The sequence below is a fragment of the Cavia porcellus genome, unplaced genomic scaffold (assembly GCF_034190915.1).
Source record: "Cavia porcellus strain 051 isolate PalLab524CR breed Dunkin Hartley unplaced genomic scaffold, mCavPor4.1 scaffold_27, whole genome shotgun sequence".
Lineage (NCBI taxonomy): Eukaryota > Metazoa > Chordata > Mammalia > Rodentia > Caviidae > Cavia > Cavia porcellus.
In genome coordinates this window covers 16,055,427-16,068,795 of record NW_026947510.1, presented here as the reverse complement: position 1 = coordinate 16,068,795, position 13,369 = coordinate 16,055,427, and the positions used below count along the sequence as shown (strand labels likewise).

Genomic DNA, 13,369 nt, shown 5'->3' with positions numbered 1-13,369 from the left:
CAGCCAGTTATGGACTGAAACCTCTACAAACTATGTACTAAATAAACCTTTTCTCCTTTTAACGTTGGGTGTTGGGTATTTTATTTCAGCAAGGAGAAAATAGCTAAGATGGGCTAACAGACAAAACACATAAAGAACTCAAACAAGTTAATAAGAAGCAAACAAATAGCCTGATTAAAAACTGGACAAACCCAAATATATGTTTTTCAAAAGAAGAAATATAAATGGTCAAACAGTGTATGAAAAGATGCACGACATCACTAATTATCAGGGAAGTGCAAACTAAAATAACAGTGAGATACCACCTTACCACTGTTAAACTAGATATCACCCAAAAAAGGAAACAAAAAGTGTCGAAGAAAAATGTGAACAAAAAGAACAAAATGCACTGTTAGGGGGTTATAAATTAGTATAGAAATCTTGAGAAACAGTACAGAATTTTCTCAAAAAATAAAATTATCATACACTCCAACAATCCTATTGCTGAATGTATATCCAAAAAATATGAAATGTCAGAGAGGTGATTGCACTGCTGTGTTCATGGCAGCATTATTCAAAAGCCTAAATGTGAATTCAAGCTGTGTCAGGAATAAAGGAAATGCGGCATAGATATACAAAGGAGTACCTTTCAGCCTTTTAAAAAGAGGGACTTCTGTCAATGGTGACAACCTGAATAAATCTAAAGGACAGTATGTTACATGAAATATGCCAGGTATAGAAAGAAAAATGCTACGTGATCTCACACATGGAGTGTAAATGTGTCTAACTCATAGAAACAGAAAGTAAATGTCGGTTATCAGAAACTGCCAATTAGAAGTAAAGAAATCTTAGCCAAAGGACACAAAATTTCAGTGAAAAGGAATAAATTCAAGAGATCTATTGTATGTCATGGTGACTACAACTACATTTGATACTTGAAAATTACTGGGCTTGAATTTTAAGTCTTCGCACCCATCACACACACACAAAACAGACATAATTGTAGTTGTAGAGTTCAATACTCTTTTCTCATTAATTGCTAAAATACATAGACAATTCATCAGAATATGCTTACTCACTTGAACAACATTATCAAACAACTTAAATTAGTGAGAATCTGTAAAACATTATACCTAACAGTAGCAGAATAAACATTTTCAACAGTACACAGAACATTTGCCAAACCAGAACTAGAATGAGGCTGTAAAATAAATTTTAAGAATAACTTAATAAATTTTACTATCCAAATTACTATCCAGAATTACTATTCAAATTATGTTTCTTCACAGTGAAATTCATTAGAAATCAATAATTAAAAAATCTGGAAATACTCCAAAGTCTAGAAATTAAGCAACATACTTAGTAGTAATGAATCGAAAAAGAAGTCATAGTGGAATTTAATAATATTTTGAGCAAAATAAAAATGAAAAGAAGCATCTATCAAATATGGAAATTTATAATTTTAAAGGATTAGATATGGAAGACATTAAGCATAAAATCTAAGCTTCTACCACAAAAAAACTAAAAAAGAGAGAGAGCACAACTCAATGTTGAGTATAAGGAAAGACCTGACAAGAAATCAACAAAATAATTAGTGGATAAATAATAGAGAACACCAATGAAACCAAAACCTGGTTCTTTGAAAATATAACCAGGATACTTTCAGCAACACTGAACAGTTCAGAAAAACAAATAGAGAGCATAATTAACAATGCTTGGAATGAACAATTTCATAAACACTTAAAGGAGAATAAAGTAATGTTATGAATGATGTAAAGTAAATAAATTCAACAGCTAGATAATAAGTAATAAAATAATAAGATAATAAACAATAATAAGTAATAAAATCTAATAAATTCCCTGAGAGAGCAGTGCAAAGCTCACTCAGAAATAAATAATTCAGATGTCCTATTTATATGAATAAAATTAAAGCTGTGGGAAGATAGTTTTACCCTATACTGACATTAGAAAATAAATTTAAAAGGTAAAAAAACTATAAAAATATAGTCTATAAAAATGCAGACATGAGTCCTTAACTAATTTTAGTAAATCAAATCCAGTTGCATATAAAAATAATGCATTATGACCAAATGGGGTTTATCCTAAACATGTAACATTGATTCAACATGCAAAAATCAATAAACATAATTTATCATATTAAAAAACTAAAAAGTATACATAGATGATTATCTTTAAAGGTACAGAAAAAACTTGATAAATTTCAATATCCCTGGGAAGAGAAAGCAAAAAAGAATAAGATGTGATATATATACAAATCAATTCCTCACTATGAGTGTTATTCATCACATGGAAAAAGTGTACTAACAGAAGAAGAAGCAAAAAAAAAACCCTATCATCATGCGGTGACAATGTGACTGTTTATATAGAAAATCCTAAGGGCTCCACAAAAAAACCTATGGGTAAGAAGTAAATTTAACAAGGTCATGGGATGTAAGGCCAAAATACAAAAATCAATTAATTGCATGTCAATTGATTTGGTAGTGGCACACTATTGGGAAATGAAGTTTTTAAATTTATTGTATATATTGACATTGTCAAGCATGAATTATTTGGGAGTAAATTTAAGCAACGAATGACGGTACATAGAGACCTTTTAGACTTTGCTGAAATAGATTTATGATCATGGAGATAAGACATATTTTTCATAGTTCAGCTGACATAATATTGTTGTGATGTCAATTGTCCCTCAATTGATCTACTGACTCAGTACAGTCTCAATCAAAATCTAAGAAATGTATTTTTTAGAAATGCTGTAGAAATGCATATTCCTAAATGAACCAAAATAATTTTGGAAAAGAACAATCATCACTTGATTTCAAGATTTATTAAAGAGCTAAAATAATAAAGATGGTATGATGTGAGCACAAGGATAGCAAAATACAGATTCAAGAGAGAATCAAGAGTCCAGAAGTAGATCCACATAAAATGATCAATTACTTTTCCATAAGGGCGGGTCAGTTTCTACTACTGACATTTGCACTGTTTTTGTAACTAACCAACAACTTAGAATGCCTCTGGTGAGATGATACTAATATGCACCCTGTAAAATACATGTAAGGAGAAGGGCTTGATCCTCAATTCCCACTATATGAACAGATATAAACCAAAGGATTTGTAACAGTCTTTGAGTCCCCTGGCAAATAAGTCAGACCTAATCAGTACTCTTTAAGCTTGTGGAGTCAAACACCTGGAGGCATAAAGCCTGGCATACATCAGGACAATTCCAAGTCCATTGACTGCTGCAACATATTGTAAACACAAAGAAAAATAAAGACTTAGGCATGCTGAAAAGACTTGGTGGCTGGTGCAGATGGAACAAGTCTGATTTTTCTGCTTTAAGATCACAGTGAGAGTGCAAGACTCACACACATACCTTGGAATGCCAGGGCAAAGTTGTGTATTTTATCAACACAAACGTCCTGATGCAGTGAATGTAAGGCCCACTGCTGAAATGGGAGCTTATGTCAGTTTGCTGGAATACAACACGGAAGGCATGATTCTTCTTAGATAATTATCCAGGAGACGCATCATTCTATAAACAAATTCATTTAAGTTGGCATGAATGAATGTGTGGTTGTTATTAAAATGGACAAAGGAAAAGGATACATTGATTAATCAAAAAGAAGAGTTTCTCCAGAGGAAGCATTCAAATGTGAAGACAAATTTACAAATTCCAAGACTGTTTGTAGTGTTCTTCGTCATGTTGCTGAGGTGTTAGAATACCAAGGACAAGCAGCTGGAAAACCTGTTCCAGAGGACCTCATCGAAGACCCAGGCTATCCAAAGCAGATGGCTTAGGTTTGAATGAAGATGAACACTAGGTCCTCATTAACAATATTAACAGGTGTTTGACTTCACAAGCTGTCAAAATTGGAACAAATACCGAAGTGGCATGTCCTGGCTATAAAGGCATCAATGCTATGAAAGAAACCCTGAGAGCAGGTTTGAATTGTTCAACAGAGACTGCAACACATCAAGATTAATCTAATAGCTCCTCCTCGGTATGTGATGCCTACAACCTAAGAGAGAGCAGAAGGCCTCTCAGTTCTCAGTCAAGCCATGGCTGTTATCCAAGAAAAGACTGAGGACAACAGGGGTGTTTTCAGTGTTCAAGTGGAGCCCAAAGTGGTCACGGACCCTGGTGAGACTGAGCTCATGAGGCAGCTGGGGAGGCTTGAGAGAGAAAACACAGAGGTGGATGGCACTGATGATGCAGAAGAAATGGAAACCAAAGCTGAAGATTAACTTAGTGGGAAACAGTCCAATATGAGGAACACGAAGCGGTTCTTGCTGGCTGTAAACTCTAGTTTTCCAGTATTGAAAATTTCAAAGTTGAATACTTTTTATTCCAGGTATTTGAATGTTCCAGCAGACCAAAACACAGAATGCCCTCTCACAGTAGCTCCAACACATCGCATGTTTAAAGGGAGTGGCTTGATTTCACTAGATACAAATCTTTTAGCTAAGAAGAGTCCTAAAACTGGGCTTGTGATTTCCATTTCTTTTGTCTTCATATTGGCACCCTTTGTAGGTAGCACCTCCAAGAGATTACCAGAGGCACCCAAAGCAAACAATAAGAGTCTCAGTCTTTCTATATAAAACGTATTCACCCAAGCACCAAATAAATTTCTGGGATATTAGAAAAAAAGGAAAAGAAAGGCTCAGAGTTTTAATCAGAGAGAAGATGGAGATTTAATCTTACCACTTGGTGAATCAGTGACTGAGCCATCAGTTCTTTGTGCTCTCAAAGAAAGAATTCAGTCAAGACACACAGGTGGTCAGGCAGGGGTATAGGTAAAATTTGTTGTAACATAGACACAGTATATAGAGAGTTAACGCCTTCCAGCAGGAATGCAAGCAGTGCCACAAAGACATCTGCTCAGAGTGCACGTGTGAACACCTTTCTATGCTGGGTTTCAGGTAACTAGGGTAATTATGACTTACCAGCATTTTACTGAGAAGCTAGTTTGGAGTTGCAAAATGTCTTCTCATCCTTTGTAGATGGTCAGTGTTTCCTTGGGACATCAATCAGGTAAGGAACTTATGAAAGAAATTTAAGATAGATTAATTCTTCATTTAAAATAAGTCCCAGCCCAAGGCAGGAGGGTCTTTAAAGAATATTTCTTTTTCTGATATCATTGGGCTATAGGCCATGGCAGCCTGGAATGCTGTGTATTTTGTTTTAGAACTAGATGCCAGGTGACTTGGTGGTATCAAAAGAAATGTGTTAACTTAAAATTGTCATCGTGCTCTATGGAATTGCTTTGGTTTTGAGTCTTATAAATGATTATAAATGTATTATACATTCAAGTCTGTTGTTTCTTAACTGTGACTGCCAAAGTAAGTTATTCTGGACACGCCACCCCACTCCCATTGTCCCTTAGGACTGCTGATGTCTAGCTAGCTGCCTAACTATGAGAAACATAGACAAGACCATGAGGCAGGTGGGACTCTCATTTGTAGCTGTTTAGAAGGCTAAATGGAGCAGTGCTTTGGAAAATGATGTGGCCATTTCTTAAGTTAAATATGCACTTACATAGTACCCCATTATTTCACTTCTAGATATAAACCCAAAGAAATGGAACAGCCACCTGAAGTCATGATTGTTCTAACAGCTCTCATTTTAGTGGTTCAAAACTAGACCCACTACAAATGCCTTCAGCCAAGAAATGGAAAAACAGAAAGGATGAAAAGGAACAAACTAACACATGCAATATAAATTTTGCTATTCTTATTTTTTTCCATTTACCTCCTGCCTGTCATGCCTCTACCACTATCAACTGTTTGAGACCAGCAACTCTTGCCTTTTCTTTCATATTCCTAGGGGCTAGCGTAGAGCCTGGCATAGCGTGGGTGTCCAGTCAATATTTGTTGGATGAAAGCATTGCATGATTTTTCAATGTTTGTAAAGTTCTCATTTATGCTACCTCAGCATGAATAGTCTGTGCACTGACTTTTTCTCATAGGCCTTTCATTTCAACTTTGGGGTGACCAGTTGACAGAGTTTACATGGATGGGAGAGAAAGTTCCAGGTCCTCTACCTCATTACCTTTTCCTTTCCAGCCACAAGAGGTCTGAGCCAAGGTCTCTCCTATCCTTCCCTTAAGCTCTGGCACAGCACCAGTGTGCCAGAGCTGTGTTCCTTTGGCCACATTTTGGCAACAACTCATAATTTGGTTTTTGCAATATGTTCTGGCACTTTCACATGTGATTTGGGCCCATTGATATTCACAACTCTGCAAAGAGGAGGCTCTCATCACCACATGGCAGTGGAAGGTTCCTTCCCTCAACCTCACTGCAGTTCTGGCCAGGCCACTGTCCCCACTGAGAACAGCCCTGTACCACCTGAGGATTGCCTTGGCTTCCCTCCAGATGAGAAAGATCCTTTGTCCTTGAAATCTGGCGTTTTGGCCTCACAGATGAGTCCCCAGAAGACCACATCAGGAAGACTAGGTTTTCATCTCTCAGGAAGCCCAATTTATGTTTTTCATTCAGTGACTAACAAGTTCCCAAGTCCAGCATCCCAAGGAAGCCACAAAAGAACATCAGGGTGCTGTCCTCAGTGGCAGAGGCTGGCACAGTTCAGTGGGCCATGAGCCAAGCACATTGCAATTTCTTGAAATCCCTGACTAGTTAGGCCGATGTGTGTTTCTTATAGGGGACTTTTTGGAGGCAGGAGGTCATGCACTCAAAACATAAACATTACTTAGGTTTTCTAAATTAAATGAATCCATTTTCCAGAATAAACACCTAGCTCCCTGTTTGAATTCATTAATTGGAGTGTATGTGTGTATACACAAGCAGGGGAGAGACAATGTGTGTAACCTGTATGCAGCACTCATCCAAGGAGCTCCAACATATGAGGGCCTCTTGCCATAATATAGCACTAAATTGTTCTAGAATACTCTATTAAAATACTAGACTACTTCACACTCGTAGCACATATTATGTGTCAAATACTTTTCAAGGTTTATATCTTTTAATCTTTATGTCAACTATGTAATATTAGACTGACCACAGAGCCACACGGATGAGGGGGCAGAGTTCAGCAAGATGGAACAATTTGCCCATGGTCACACCTCCAGGAGTGACAGGGCTGACTTCTGGTCTTAGCAATCTGACTCTATAACCACGCCTTTTTTTCTGTTTTGAGACGGTCTTGCTTCACAGTTCAGATTGGTCTTTAACTCTGGTAGCCCAGGCTGGCCTGGAACTCATGAATATTTTCCTGCCTCAGGCTCTTGAATGCTGAAATTACAAGCGTGCACCTCCACACGAGGCTCTACAACCATACTTTTTATCTCCTTGTAGTGAGAGTGATGCTTTTATCCTTGGATTAAGACTGTCAAAAAAAGAAGGTGGACACTCACCACCTCTCGTTTCATATTATTGACCATGCATGGGTCACATACTACTCTAAGGCAAGGGTCAGTGTCTGGACTCTGACTGAAGGAGTTGGATAATTTTCCTGGAGAAGCAACTCTTTGGTCTCTCTCCAACACCCTCTCACCAAGACCTACAGGAACTTGACCATGCCTCCTGGGGAGAGACCAGGGCACTCATGATTGTCCAGGAGCCTGTGAAGAACAGTAGCCCTAGTGGGAAGACAGCTTTCCTCCATCTCTGAAAAAGCACTAGCAAGGACCGTTTCTTCATTCCTTCACCCAGTATCTTTAAGCAACTCTTTCTTGGGTGACAAAGAGACTCCACCTTCATAGAGCTTACAGTCCGACAGGAAAGACACACAATTAAATAAGCAACTACAATAGGTCACCCATGAGAGCAATGCTAGAGGAAGTGCAGAGTGCCGTGGAGCACTGCATCCTAAGACACTGTCTGCTAACAAGAAGTGACATCGGCGTGGCAAACATCAAGGACAGTTCCAACCATGAGCAGAGATAAAATAAGACCTCAGGTGCTCAGGAGGCTGTCAGCTCAGGCTGTTCCAGGACATTTTCAATACTCACCAAAGAAGTCACATGAATTCTCTGAGACTCTATCAGTGAGTGAGAGAGAGAGACAGAGACAGAGAGACAGAGAGAGAGAGAGAACATTGGAAAGGTCCAGCATTCTGGTGTCACTGCTGGTAGACACACATAGCCTAACATTTTTTATTTTCATTGCAAATGTCAACCACACTGTTAGCTGGCTTCATTCTACAGAAATCTGATCTCATGTGGCAACTGCTAAAAGAAGCATCTTTTTTCCAAATTATTTATTTCATACATAAGAACTGCTATGCTATCCCCCAAGGAAAGTAATTCATTTTCCAAAGTTGATTTTTCTGAGAAGTAAATTCCCACCAACTTTGAAAGGCTGCCATGAAGTGATTTGACAAACCTGGGAAATACTGCAAGAATTAAAGCATGCGCCTCTAAGTCCTCATCAAGTTGCCTAACAACAAAGTGGCAAAAACTCCTGTCTTGAGACACTTTAGGATTTTACTACAAGTTATCAGAAATGTCTTTAAAATGTCTTATAATTTTATTTTAAAGTGTTATATAAATTGTGCATTAATCACGAAACATTACAGAGAATATTTTAGCATGAAAACAGTACATTTCCTCTAAATGTTTGAGCCATTAATGCTACAGGAAATGAGCAGGCTGCATAGCCCAAAGTGAGAAAAACTTTTTCACTCTTTATCATTACACACTGCCTTTTTGAAAACCAGAAAACCAGCATCATTGACACAGTGATCCCAAACCTAAACCAAAAAATTGGGATTCATCCTAGATCTATTTAGATCTTATTTTTTGTTATTTTTATTTTTTAATATATAAATAGGAGTAGCAATATTTCCCACTATGGATGCTGTAAGGACTAAACTGAATTAATAGATATAAAGTACCATGAAATAATGTATACTCCACAAAAATTTATTTTCTTCCCATAGGCATATTTCAATGCAACTTTAATGAATGACAAAGAAATATAGTAAGTATTTTAAATCATGACAGAACTTTTCATCAAAGTATATGAAATTCAAAACACTTACAGTTTAAAATAAGTAATTAGCTTTATTTCCCCGGGATGGTTCTGGCAGAGGGGTGCGGGTTTGTGCTCCCCCTTCCTCCATTGCCCCAGCATGTGCAGCTGGAGAGAGAAGCCGGAGATCTGGCCCTCCCAGCACTCAAGGCCCAGACAACTGAGGGAACATCAGTGACTCAATAGGAATCTGGCTCAGGCACACGTGATGGACAGGTGGAATAAGGCATGGAAATGTCTCATGCAACAGTAGCAATACAAGCCAACAGGTGACCTCCAACCTTTCTTTTTGTTTTATTCTACACATTCTCTTTCTCTCTTTCATCAACTATCTCACTTGACTTTGTGATACTTTCATATGAGTAAACATTTCTTTCTCTCTCTCTCTCTCTCTCTCTCTCTCTCTCTCTCTCTCTCTCTCTCTCTGTCTGCTTCACTTCAAAACTCCTGGTCCTTCTCTTCCAATCCTTCCCTCCTGTGTCCTACAGTTATCCAAAACCTGGGTGATCATCATGTGTGCTTCTACTATATTTAACCTCATTCATGTCTCCGTCCTATGCCCTAACTTTTTCAACCTTCCCACTGAAACATGCATACAGACACCAACATAAAATCACTTTACTAAGTGGAAAATCATTGCATACAAATTCCTGGTGTAAGTTGTATTATAATATATTTCTGTAGACATTCCTCTTATGATTATAGATATCAGGCTAATAGTTACCACAGCTTGGAGCAGTCAGGATGTACATGAGTCCGTTGTTATTGCCAGCTGAACTACTTTGAGCAGGATGTCATACATGCTATAACCAGTTTTTCTCCCCCGTATAACAACACTGCCATTGTAAGGGTCATAAACATCATCATAGTCCACTACCAAAGCCATGGGCCCTAAGTCAAACAGATAGCAACTCCTCAGTCTTAATATATTGGGAAGGTAGGTTCTCAGGATAGACATAAAGACCAAGAACCATCTACATCTTGAAGACATCCTAGGAAAGCCTCAATACCAGTGAGAAGGCTCTTTAACATACTAACTCTACAAGCATCAGCACAACAACAAAATAAAATACAAAATAGAAAATTACAAGGCAAAGAAGCAAAGTGCAATCTTAAATGTCCATCCCACCCAGGACAAGTACAAAGAGACTGAGGAAACTGGAAGCCAACAAATGGAATTCTCTGAAATGATAGCAGCAGAAGAGGGCATAGAGGGGGGAGGAGCACAGATGGCAGATAGAAAGCAGCAGGCTACAGAGGCTCCCTGAGATAGTCAACTTAGAATTCAACATAATACGGCGTGGGGAGTCCTGAACAGAGGGAAATGGATTCTCTCATCCCAAGAAGAAACTACAGTGAGAAGAACCAATCAAACATACAGTCCTGGTGCTACTATTGGAACTGCTAAAGGTTCAGAGCTCCCGCTGCAGCGCCCAAACCCAAGTAGCAGCAACTTATAGAGCCATCTGAAATCCCACTGCTTTGACTCACTGGAAACACAGTCACATTGAGGTCGGGAGTCAGTGAGCCAAACAGAGAGCAGAGCTAGCGGGAACCTGCATTGACCTGTGGTGAGTGATGGGAATAAAAACATTCCACAGAGAAGGGGGCTCCAACAAATGATATTCTGGGACCAGGCAGGACTGGCAGGAATAAGGGGCAGCAGTGACTTCAGTCAGTTGTTCCCTTCCTGAATGGGATTGGTGGAGTGAGCTTGGCCTGGGTCACGTGATCTGGCTGAGACCCAATAGGTTATCCAAAATCACTTCCCTATGGCGGCAGCACACACTAACACAGTGAAGGCCTCAGCAGGTTGACTGACCCGGAGGGGAGGGACCAGCATACACTGCCCCTGTTTGCAATTCACTAGCACACTGCAGTAGGAAGGGTCACCTAGCCAGTGTGCTTCAGGGAGAATTGTAACCAACAAAGAAATAAACTGAGACCTCCTGGAAGAAACAAAAAAGATGGGAGGAGGAAGCAACAAAAAAAGCTCCCAGGTCCCAACCCTGAGAACAATGACCCAGGACAGGTAAATACAAAGGACAATGAGGACAGCAAACATCCAATATCAGACATAGCACCAGTGGACATAAAGAGATATCCTCGGGACCTCATGGATAAGTTCAAAAGTGAAATATTTAACCAAGTAAAGCAAGATATAAACAGAATAATAAAAGAAATGCTAAGCACCTCTCAAGAAAACATAGACAGAAGAATGGAGGAACAAAAAAAAGGGGGGGAGAACTGTTTGATGAAGAATATAAAGAAAACATAGAATACATGAAGCAGATTCAAAGAGATTACCAGGAAATTAAAAACTCCATTGAAAGCTGGCAAAACTGCTTGAAAGAAACTAAGGATAGATTATCCAAACTGGAGGACAGGTTTGCAATGTGGGACTATGAAAGGAAAAATTTCTTAAAAATAACAAAGAAACAAGCAGTAACAATACAAAGGCTAGAAGATGACAAGAGGATCTATGACTTAAGAATAAAGGACTGTGAATGAAGAAGCAGGGGCACAAGCAAAGGAACTACAAAGGCTATTCACAGAAATAATTAAGGAAAACTTCCCAAACAGAGGGAAAAGAAATGATATTCAGAGGTATGAGGCATGCAGAATTCCAGCCACCTACAACCAAAACAGAAGTACACCCAGGCATGTAATAATCAAGATCCCAGAAATCCAATATAAGAACAGAATATTAAAAGCTGTGAGAGACAAGAAACAGATTACTTACAAGGGAAACAGATTACTTACAAGGGAAAGCCCATCAGAATTATGGCAGACTTCTTGGCACCAACCATCAAATCGAGAAGAGTGTGGAGCAAAGTACTCCAAGCCCTGAAAGAAAATAACCTCCAGCCCGATTGATGTATCCTGAAAAATTGTCTCTAGAAATTAATGGAGAAACAAGATGCTTCCAAGCTAAAGGGGGAATTCGCAACCACCAATCAAACTCTACAGAGAATAGTGCAGGAGAAAAGTACCAGGATTTCAGGAACAATGACAGAGAAGCCTCAATATATGAAGCAGAAAGCGAAATGAAGAAGACAAACAGACAACTAATGACAAAAAAAAAAGAGCACAACAGAAATGAGGCAGAAAAGTTTGAATATAATTTCTAATATAGATGGCCTACATACACTAAATTAAGGGGAAAAAGGAAAGAATTGCAGGCAGAGTGGATCAAGAGATAGGGTCCACCGAGGTGCTCTTTATAGGAAATATAATTAACCTGAAGAAGGGTATATGGACCGAAAATCAAATATGAGAAAACAGTATTCTATGTGATAGGGAACCAGAGAGTAATGAGGGCAACTGGACCAGTATTTATAGATAGGTTGGAAAGGCAGGCTTTAATAGGTAAATAAATACAACTAGAGATCAAGTCCTAGAGTGAGAAAGTTTAGAACCACTTAGGTAAATAGCAGGTGTCACCCCCCAATATAAAACCCAAGGTGTTGGGGAGACCCAGAAATGCACAGTACACCGTGGCAGAGTGAAAGGGGAGGAATCGTCTTTAAAAAGACAGCAGAAGATATTGCTAATAGTGTATCAGGAATTAAAACCCATATTACTCACACCATTCTGCTTAGATAGAACTTATTCCATCCCAGTTTGTATATAAGCACTGAATCTGAGGGCACAGACAGGTATACCAAAAATATCAGGATACAGCACAGTAATCATCTTTTAATTTCCTGTTAACTTAATCTGGATCACTGTATAACTTATACGGTTACATCATGACTGATCTTAGTTAAACTTGAGTTATTTGATTGCTGTTTGTTATTGACAGATTTTATTCAAAACTGCTAAGGTTGATAGTATCAAATCTGAAAGTATAGACAACTATACTGAAAATGACAATGATTCACTACGATACCCATTCTGGTTTGATTACTGCCTGTTTTTGTAGTTCTACACTATCTGCAAAGTTGTGTTTATATTAATACTGTTATGTACTGGATATATTCAATAATACTATATCTGATGATAAAGTCAATTCTATTGATGATAACAAGAGACAACACAGTAACCATGATAGAACTCCTTGTATAGCAGTTTTATATGTCTTTTTAGTTTTATGTGTCTATAGGAATATGTCTTGTTCTGTCCTGCTTTGTTCTGTTTCTCCCTCTAATATAGAAAGGATAGAAAAACATGTTAAGACTCACGCTTGTGTAAAACCTATAAACAATTTAAGGGAACTGATCTTATGACACATGATGAAATGAACAAATACTCTGAAGGAAAAAAAGGCACTACAGGACCCAATGCTGACTCCAGAGTGTCATGTTGTGAAATCCAGAAATATTATTATTCTTTGCTCAGAATGATTTTAGTCTCCTTTGGTTTGTTTAATCTCAACATA

General features: G+C 38.3%; 1 pseudogene; it reads left to right on the top strand.

Annotated features, from left to right (window-relative positions):
* The first annotated feature begins 3,379 nt into the window (after window positions 1-3,379).
* Window positions 3,380-4,245, top strand: LOC100721858 (eukaryotic translation initiation factor 2 subunit 1-like; annotated as a pseudogene).
* The last annotated feature ends 9,124 nt before the right edge of the window (window positions 4,246-13,369 follow it).